This window comes from Mus musculus, chromosome 2, assembly GCF_000001635.26.
Source record: "Mus musculus strain C57BL/6J chromosome 2, GRCm38.p6 C57BL/6J".
Lineage (NCBI taxonomy): Eukaryota > Metazoa > Chordata > Mammalia > Rodentia > Muridae > Mus > Mus musculus.
In genome coordinates, this window is record NC_000068.7 from 93470009 (window position 1) to 93480442 (window position 10434).

The following is a 10434-nucleotide window of genomic DNA, read 5'->3' on the forward strand; positions in this document are numbered from 1 at the left end:
GCGTGGGTGGGTGCTGGGAATTGAACCGGGGTCTTCTGCGTGAGCAGTACAAGGTTTGAACCCAGTAGAGCACGCTGGAAGCCACTACCCACGGCCCTCACGTTCCCTGTGAGGGCTGCTGGGGTAGCAAAGCTGACACAGAGGAGCCCCGTGCTGTGTGGCTTTTTGTGGGCACATGTGAGCAAACATCTGTTCACCTCAGCGCAGGCACACACAATACCAAACCAAAGAAACAGATCCAGCCAGGAGTTACTCCAGAGAGCACGAGTGACTCTCAGGCAGCTGTAGCAGCAACAGAAGCCCTTCCCAGAAGGGGCGGAGTCTCAGGAAGGCTGCCTCCTGGAGCTCCTAACACACAGGCAACTCTACTGGAGTCTCTTCTTCCTGGCAAAGATACTTTATAACTGCAGGGAGGAAGGGGTCTTGGGAATCCTGCACCCCGCGGAGCATCAGGAGCCTAGATCGCCTCCCTAGCAGTCTGAATCTTCCCAGCCTCCTTCCTCCCCGCGGGAGGGGAAGTTTCGGTTCAGAGGAAGCAGCTGCACGAAGCTCCCTTAAACAATTTCACGTCCACTCCCCGTCCACCCAGAGGTGGATGAGAAGGTGTAGGAGAGGGAGAAGCAGGAAAGACAGCCCCTGCTCCCCCCAAACACCTGAGCTGGGGGTGGGGTACGCACAGCAGGAGAGCTTTCCCCAAGCCAAACCCAGGGTCAAACAAAATACCCTCAGCCTCCAGCTGGTACTCGCTAATCCCCATGCTCCAGAGAAGGCAGGCCAGCCTGGTCTACATCTGTGGTGTCGGTAGCCCCAAAGCCTATGGTGGGGCCACATAGACGTTTCCTCCCTGAGACTTGAGTTGGGAAAGTTTTGAGTCTGTTGCCAGCATTTAAAAACTGGGAGATTTCACATTAATATTCAACTGTTATGTTTTCTGCGGTGGGAAAAAAGAAAAAGGAAAAGAAAGAAAAAAGGACTCTCTTGATGTGAGCTGGGACTGGGTAACAGCTGCAACCTCTTGGTAGACCCAGGCTGCTGCTGGACAGACAGCCCTGGGCCACAGCCAGACAGAGGGGGCTGCAGTTGGCCCACTCCAGTTGCAACATCCAGGGTCCAGATGGCCATAGCTTCTGAGCCTCTGACACTCACTTCACCCATGTCTCTCCTTTCTGTCACCTGCAGGGTTCCTATGGGACATGAGTTCCTAGAGGAATCCATAGATACTGGTTACCCTTCATACTGTGTCATGCAGTGTTCTGGTGTGGGATGGCTCTCACCCAGGCTGCTTTCTTACCATGTTACCTCTGCACTGGCCCCTCTGTGCTGGTTTCCTCCCCAGTGCTGGTTTCCTCACCCCTGAGCTCTTGCCAGTTACAGGAAATATGAGGGAAACAGCTCCTTGCTCTAAAACGAGGTCATCTACCTCCCCCTAGTGTCCACAGTTGTCAGTGCAGCGAATCTTCTGGCCTGTATCTCTATCATCAGGTGTGTGTGTGTGTGTGTGTGTGTGTGTCTTTTGTGAGAGACAGACAGGGAGACATACAGGGATAAAGACAGAGTTTGTGTTTCTGTGTGTGTTGTCACCTCCTTCAACTAGTTAAGGTCTCATGTTAACTCCCTATGGCTGGGAACCAGAAGAAAGAATTTGGACCCCACCTAAGGCTCCAACTGCAGACATTCTCCCTGTCTCAGACCTTGGTCACACAGGTCAGTGCTGGTCTGTGCACAGCACAGTGCCCTGTGCCTGAGGGTGATCATGGCAAGAAAAATGCAGTTAAAGAACAATTGCAGACACATTTGAGTCATTGAGGGGAGGAGCGGACCTGGGTGGGAGAGGTAGGTTCAAGCCTGGGGTCCAGGAGGGAATCCTCAACCACAAGACAACAGTGCAGAGCAGATGTGACAGGTGTCACTGTGCCCATCCTCTGTCAGGAGCCCCGGGAGGGAAGCGTAAACTGTGGCATGACCACTGCCTGGCACAGCCAGCAGGGCCTAGGAAGCCCCCCGAAGACCCAGTTTCTTCCTGGCATTCCCTTCTAGATCCCAGCCTGGGCAGTGGGTCTGTGGGGCGGGGGAAGCCTGCACTACTGCATCCACACAGCTCTCTAGAGAGCCTAGAACTTGTTAGTCTCCTGCCTCAGTCATCCACGTGCTAAGATGACAGAGTTAAGTCTCCATGGCTAGTTAGATCTGTATTTAAGGACTGTCCTTGCTCTGCAGAGGAGAAAACAGAAGGGGAAAGAAGTTCAAGTCTCTGACGGTGTTCAAGTCCAGTCATCTTGACTCCAGGAGCTGTCAGCCATGTCTGGTCAACCAGTCAGTACCCTCAGTGGCTGGTGTCTGACAACTTCTGGGTCCCCAGAGAGAAGTGTGCAGGACTAAACAGCAAGCCATGAAATCCCAAAACTGTTGAATAAATAGATATTCGTCTCTTTAGGGAGAAATTCATCTCAGGTGTTTTGTCGGAGAGACAGGAAGCAGACTAACACAGCAGGCCTGACTCCAGCCCTCAGAAAGCCTGAACCGAAACCTCTGTCGTGCACACCATGTGCAATGGTCTATTTCTGTTCAAGGAGCCTCTTCTTTGAGCTCCAGACTTCTTGTAAAGCAGTGTCATATGTGGGGCTTTACTGCTGTGAACAGACACCACGACCAAGGCTGCTCTTATAAGGACAACATCTAATTGGGGCTGGCTTACAGGTTCAGAGGTTCAGTCCATTATCATCAAGGCAGGAGCATGGCAGCATCCAGGCAGGCATAGTGCAGGAGGAACTGAGAGTTCTACATCTTCCAAAGGCAGCTAAGAGAAAACTGGCTTCTGGGCAGCTAGGATGAGGGTCTTAAAGCCCACACCCACAGTGAGACACCCACTCCAACAAGGCCACACCTACTCCAACATGGCCACACCCACTCCAATAAGGCCACACCCACTCCAACAAGGCCACACCTCCTAGTAGTGACTCTTCCTGGGCCAAGCTTATACAAACCACCACAAGCAGGAAGAACAAACTCAACACTATGGTGTTATAGACAGATGAGTGAGGTGTGGCCAGGCTTCAGGCTTTGTAAGGTGGGTGTGGTTCAAAAGAAGAGACAGTGAGGACCATGGGGGCGGGGGCGGCAGCTGGCGATGGTGGTGACAGAGATGTTGCTGATGGTGATGCTGGTAATGGTGGTGCACAGTACACAGTGGTGGTGGTGGTGACTGCTGTGTTCACGGTGATATGGCAATGGGTAATGAATGGTGGTGTGTCTGTGAGAGACTAGGGGCCACCATGTGATGATGGTATTGATGCATAGTGTCAGCTGGTGATGGCGTTGATGGAAATGATGAGGATGGAGGTGATAGATGGAGATGATGCTGATGAGGATGTCAATGGCACATCGGTATGGCAGTGGTAGAGGTGATGATTGTGGTGATGGGGATGATGAGGAAGATGGTGGTGATGGATGATGCTGGCAAGGGTGGTGATGGAGGTGATAATGATCATGGCGGTGAGGGCAATATGTCAGCGGAGGAGATGACAGTGGTGACAGAGATGATGGTGATGGTGGTGGGGAAGGTGATGATGACTGAGAGGATTAGGATGGTGGAGATGCTGGTGGTGATGGAGATGATGGTGATATGGGTGATGGTAGTGATGGAGTGATGGTGATGGTGGTGTGGAAGATCACGGTGATAGGTGGTAGTGGTGGATGTGGTGGTCATGGTGGGGAATAAGATGACTAGGATGGTATGATGGTGGGGATGGTGGTGATTAAGGTGATAGAGATGACTGAGGTCATAGCAATGATGGTGGCTAGGATTCAGTTGCTGGGTGGGACCGGACATTCAGAAGATGGAGGTATGGTGGGTTATTTTGTTTTTGTTTTGGGGTTTTGGTTTTGTTGTTTGTTTATTTGTTTGGTAGCATTGATTTGAGCTCTTCCATTGCTTTTCCAGATCCTTATTTCTTTTGTTTTTCTAGATGACGCTTTATTACTTCCTTCCAGCTGTTCTTGGGTAGGTATGTCCAGACATGTCTCTGTTTACTCACCGCCTGTTTCCCTCATGGGCGCCCTTGCCAGCAAGTCCCTCTTTCTGTTCTCATTTTAGTCAGCCACAGCACCTGCCATGCTGGCCAGGCACCCACCCTCTGGCCCATCATCCCCATCTGCGCTGGAGCTCAGCAGCCATGCGAGAGAACTGACCAAACTCACGGAGCAGGCACTTGGCTCAGTCGGGACCAGTCGCTGCTGTGAATCACCCTCTCGTGGGTAGTGGGTACTCACTCCCAAGGACCAACAGCAAGGGTGTGGGGAATGTTGGCACTTCTAATTGGCGTATGTTGTCTGCTTAAAATATGCTTTTGTCGTAACATTTTCAGACAAGAAGTACCACCACTGTCCTCATCGTGGTGACGAAGTCCCCGGCACTGGCATCTTGAGGAAGACTTCACTTTGGCTCACAGTTTGAGGGCACAGCATGGAGGCGCAGGTGTCAGGCGCTCTCTCGGGGTTGTTGTGTACCCTATACCTGGGGAACCTGTCTGTGGGATTGGTGCCATCCACGGCCAGAGAGGGGCTTCCTTCCTCAGTTAAGCCGTTCTGGAAGCACTCTCATAGTCCTGTCCAGATTACGTTTCTCATCAAGCCGATGAAGAAACGCAAGCGGCAGGTGCTTATGACGTTCTTGGGTCATTTGCCGCCCTCGTCCCTCCTCTCACAGGTTCCTTTTGTCTTTCAAGATAGCCTCCTGTGTTTTGTGGATTTTGTTTGTTTGTTTGTTGTTGTTTTAATTAAGGTGGGATTTCATTATGGAGCCCTGGCTGTCCTGGAACTGGCTGTATAGACCCGGCGGGCCACAAACTCACAGAGATCAGCCTGCCTCTGCCTCTCGAGTGCTGGGATTAAAGGTGTGCACCCCCACGCTCAGCCTGTTTTCAAAGCTTTATTTCACATATGAGAGAAAATCAGTGGTGCTTGCTTTTCTGAATCTGAAATTTGCACAGCGTGATGATCTCTTCAAGGCCAAATATAAACTCCACTGTGTCTCTGAACCAATTCTCTTCAGCCCTTAAGCCTTTGCACTTCATAGTCTATTTATCCCGAAGGGACTGAGGTTAAGGGAGAGGGAGGGAGGAACGGAGGGCGGGCCTAGCATCTTTCCGGCAGCCCACAAAACCATGTTATGCTCATATGCCACCACGAGGTGGCGCCCAAGCCCTTATAAAACACACGCGATCCAGGCTGCAGAGACCGTGCTGGGATTATTGCCAGCTCTGCACCAGAACTTTGCGATAGAGCTGCGGAGGGCTCCACACAGGGGCAGCCAGTCACACAGGGGCTTTTCTGATACCAGCACAGTCCATTCAGGTATCTGAGCCTCAGTTGAGTCTCCATCACTCTGGGACAGGAAGTAGGTGAGCTGCCTGGCTTTAGGCCTGAGAGTCCATGGAGTTTGGTTCAGCTTCTCAGTTCCTAGTCTGTTTTGAGTTGACACCAATTGCTAGGAAAGCCCGGGGCCTTGACAGAGATCCCTGCTTCACAGATTCTGTCTCTCTTGGAGGAAAGGAAAGGAGATGGGAAACTCTTCAAACTTGCATCTAGAAAGTAGAGACCAGGACTGTTGGGCATTCAAGGCAGTGCCAATTCTTAGAGAAGATGCCCTCGGGATATCTCCCCCTCCTTCCTAACCCTCCCACCTCTCTCTCTCAGCCCACCCTCACCTCCAGCTACCCCTAGCCTTGCACCTTGAACTTCTCTAATCCTGCTTCCATCTCTCAAGTGATTAGAGTCTCCCAGGTTTCTGTGGTGCTGGGGATGGAGCCAGGACTTACTGTGTGCATGGCAGGCAAGCACTCTGCTGGTGGAACCCCACCCCAGCACCAAGTCCGGCTTCTCAAGAGGCACCCAGAGCTACAGGGATAAAGGGTATGGGCCCCTGAACCTCTCTCACCTCTGTTCCTGAGCCTTCTTAGCTGTACAACCCAGGAAAGCACCCACACCCCACCCCACCCCCACCCCCAGCTCTATGACACTGCTACAACCTAGGTAAGTCCCCTCAATGTGGAATGGGAAAAGGTCATCTGCAGGATGACCTATAGCCATATCCTCTACTGCCTCCCCCATTGTACATAGGAGCTGGAAATGGAAGTAGATAACGCGAAGTCTGTCCTGGGTGGGGGACAAAGACCCCTGTCTCAGTGAAGCCCTCCTGGATGTGGTCCATAGCCTGTCCAACAGCTGCTGAGCTGGGCTGCTGCTCTGGGTCCTGACCAAATGCAAGTCTTGTTGACCCCAAATCTCTACTGTCCTTATATACCCCAGCCTCCCCTTACACACACACACACACACACACACACACACACACACACACTCCCATCCCTCTGACCTTGGAAGGGATTCCAAGAGGATTCTGTAAGCTTTGTCCATCCCCATCACAGATGGGCAATATGGGTGACAGGAGCCAATGGGCTGGTCCCAGATCCTTAGGCTGTCCGCCCATCTATAGTCAACCTCCACCCAACTCAGAGCCACTCCCTAGTCTCCTGAGAGTGGACCAGATGTCTGTGAAGGGACACTAGCCTGAACCCCAAAGTCACCACTCTCAAACTGTCCTCCCACTGGTAATTAACTCTGGGCCAGGCCTCCGTAGCTCCCAGGACACGCAAGCTGGGACCTCGCCCAATGTCCGGATTCCAGAAGAGAAGTGAAGCCAAGCCCCTGAGGTCATCGCCGCCTGTGCTGGTCAGCACTGCTCCCACACACTCTTCCTAGGTCCTCATCCCTTGGAGAAGGAGCTGGAAGCCTCAGAAGGTCTACATCTGCTGCTGTCAGCTTTCAGCAGTATGGCCTAGAGAAAGCGGCTTCCTCTTTGACCTTCAGACCCCTTTCCCCTGAGACCCCTGACTCTTTATCGAGATAGCATGCATGAGTGCCCAGTGCCTTATGTGTCATCGATAGATTCTGTTGTTCTTTCAAGCGTCCCCAAAGGAAGAAACAGACACTTCTTTTTCTGGAACCCCAGGCTCCTCTATCTGATATCGACTCCCGGGTCTGGCTCCTCTGCTATTCTCGGTGTGATACCATAGTCCCCACCTCTATCTGCCCCGCCCTCCTCAGCCATCCTTCCAGCTCCAGGAGGTGAGTGGTCTTCAGCCAGGATCACTCCTGTGTGCTGCAGTGTCCAGATCAGGGCTGGGCACGGGTGACCTCCACCTCCCGTGCTGGCTCTGGTTGTGCCTTGCTCTTTCTCTGCTGTGTTTCCCTGGCTTAGATTCCTTTTCCTGTTGAGAGGCAATAAGACCTTGTGATAACTGAGAGCCCAATCTATACACTCAGGGTGTCAGCTTTTTAAAGTCTATCCACCAACCCTATAAGGTTGTATGTGGATGGGGACATTGGGGCATGAGGAAACTTAAGTAGGTTTAAGGTCATGCTACTAGCCGGTGGTGAAACCAAAGCAGATATTGGGTGTGGTGGTAGACACCTGTAAGGCACACTTGAGAAACTGAGTCAGGTTTGAGGCCAGTCTGCTCTACACAGCCAGATCCTGACTAACACACGGACAGATACGCACATGGTAAAATCTAAAAGTCCAAAGATAACGAAAGTTCCAGGGATCCATCTTAATAGATCAGTCCTCACTTCCTGGTGGTCAGTGCTACCAGGCTGACCAGGGACCGTCACTCATGTAGGCTGTCGGAACCCAGCACTGAGCCAAGGCTGCCTGGAGCTAGGACAGCTGCTGGGGTTCTGCCACCTGGCGGTCACATTGGGAATTGCACCACTCCAGCTTGGTCACTTCTTTTTGTTTGTTTTGTTTTGTGGTTGCACCACCAGGCCTGACCTCAGAAAATTAAGATTTAACTACACCATTGAGGCACCAGACTCCCTGACAACCCATCCACAAGAATGCAGGCAATCACGCCTCACGTTCCATCGCTCCATCCTCTGCACGTCTCCAGCCCAGACACCTGCCCAGTTCTCTTGAGCATCTGGAACATCTGCTGAGGGTTGAGACACAGTTCTGTTCTACCTATAGGCTTTCTGGCCTAGGTTGACCCTGTTCACCTGGGCTGGGACTGCTCCCTTCACCCCATTGGCAACTCCTCCTCTCTCCTTACTGACCACAGCCCAGGAGCTCTGGACTTCCTCTGTGTCTCACATGAACCAGGTTGGTGGCAGCCCCAGGGCCCTTGCACTGCCTGGAGTATCTCCCCTCTAAAAGGACATACATTAGGGTGTCTTCTCCAATACCCCTTCATGTATGTATGTGTGTGTTTGTGCGTGTGTGTGGGTATGTGTGTATGTGTGTGTGGGTGTGTGCATGTGTACCCATGCATGCCACAGTTCATATACAAAGGTCAGAGGACGACAGTTCTCTCCTTCCACCATGCAGATCAAGCTCAGGTCATTAGGCTCAGCCACAAGCACAGTTAGCAGCCGGCCGTCTCACAGGCACTCCAGTGACCTCTCTGTGTTTACCTATCTGCTGCCCTACCTCTTCACCACTATAAAAACTCTATAAGTTCATGGCTGCCTCTGCCTCTGCCTCCTTTGGTTGGTGTTGAACCTGGCATGGCCCAGCCTCAATGACCACCTGACAACATCTGTTAATTATCTAGATGGAAAGAAGAAAGAGACGAAGGGAAGGAACAAAGAAGCAGCCAAGGAAAGGAAGGATGGGGGAGGGGGATGGAAGGGAGGGAGAGAGAGGGGAGGGAAGGGAGGGGAAGAAGACAGAAAGGAGAGAGGGAGGGGAGGGAAGCTGCCTCATAAGATTTGGTGTCATTAGAAGGGTCTTGCTCCATTGGGTTGGTGGTCTTGGACATGAGCTCAGACTCAGAGGGACCCACCCTGTTGCCGTGACCACACCTTGCTGGAGGACAGAGCTGGGTAAGCCAGTCCCACATCCCACACTGGGCCTGCAGCTCCTTTGTTTGCTGAGTTGAGAACTAGAGATTCCTGTGTGTGGGCTGGGCCTTTAGTCTCACCCTGGCTTGTGGCTGAGTTGTCAGTGAAGGACTGTGGGCTGGACTAGGCCCCCGTTTCCCCCTTTGCAGAATGGGCTGGGCTCTGTAAAGCCAAAGATCAGTTCTAGGTTCCTGTGATCTCTTAGCTGTCACGTGCGGCCTCTTCCTGGGGACACCCGAGGATGGGGACGCTGTTCTTGCCCACCTGGAAGCTTGGGAGATGGGGCCATAACCTTGAGTTTCTGTGGAAACGTGGGCCATTTTCAGGGCTTGCTGTGGGAGGATTTAGTCTGGCTCAGAAGGGTCAGCTGCCAAATGTGCAGAGTTTGCTAAGAGTCTGGAGGTGTCGGGAATGCGCTGGGCAGCAGAAGGGGCTGCTGGACCCTTGTGTGGGTGGGGCTCTCTTATGAGGCTACAGACCTGCAATGGCGAGCGCTGGGGAGAAGCTGTGCTTTGGGGTCCTTCCACTTCCTCTGCCCTCCCTAGGGTCTCAGAGCTCTGTGACAGCTGAGTGCTTGTTCCTAGGCAGTGGCCACCAGCACCTTCTCTATGGTTTCTGGAATGACAGGAGAGGTGTCTGTTATGGAAAAGACACTGCCATTGTTTATGTAGAGGATCAGGGATAGCAATGTGGTCAACAGCAGCTGGAGAGAAGGCTCAGCGGGTAGGAACACCTGTTGCTCTTGCAGAGGGACCCGAGTTCAGTTCCCTGCACCCACATGAAGGCTTGTCTAGTCTACAACTCCAGTTCCAGGGGGCCCAATGGCCTATTCTGGCCTCTGTAGGCACTAGGCACACATGTTATACATATATATGCAGATAAAACCCACGCACACATAAGTAAATATTTAAAAAGTGTGTGGTGACCAGGCCTGGAACCACAAACTGGGTACACAGGGCATTCTGCAAGCGTCCTGAACACAAGGATGGCCCTGTCAGTCACTTAGATCTTGAACAAAGCTAGGCACAGTTGAAGTGGGTAGCACCATGGCTCAGCCTTAGGGCTGTCCAACACCTCTGGACTCTCAGCTTCTGCAAAGCGAGGGGAGGCCTGTCTCAGGAGGAGTGGACCTTTGGGCACACGGGTGTGATGGTTCTTAGGTCAATGGGAATCTCTGCATAGCAAGCCTGCAGCTCACCAGAGGGACTTCTTACTGCTTTCTTAGGGAAAGATGTGATCTGGATGGAGCTGGGGTGTCGTTAGGGTCTGTTCTTCTCTACCCAGAGAAGGGCTACAGTTTGTGGAAGCAGCTGGTGTGGGCTCACAGACATCAAGCCCTGTCTCTGACTGTCTCAGACTTCATGGATGGAGAGAAAAGGTGGTTATGAACTCTAAGTCACCTTGCCCTGGCTAACATGCAGTCTTGGGCTGTCCCCTCCCCACCCCAGCCTTACCATCTTATCTGTCTCTGACCCGGCCAGTCCTCTTCTCCAGGAGCCCCGCCTCTTGTACCCAGAGCACAGTGCAGACAGGGTGTCT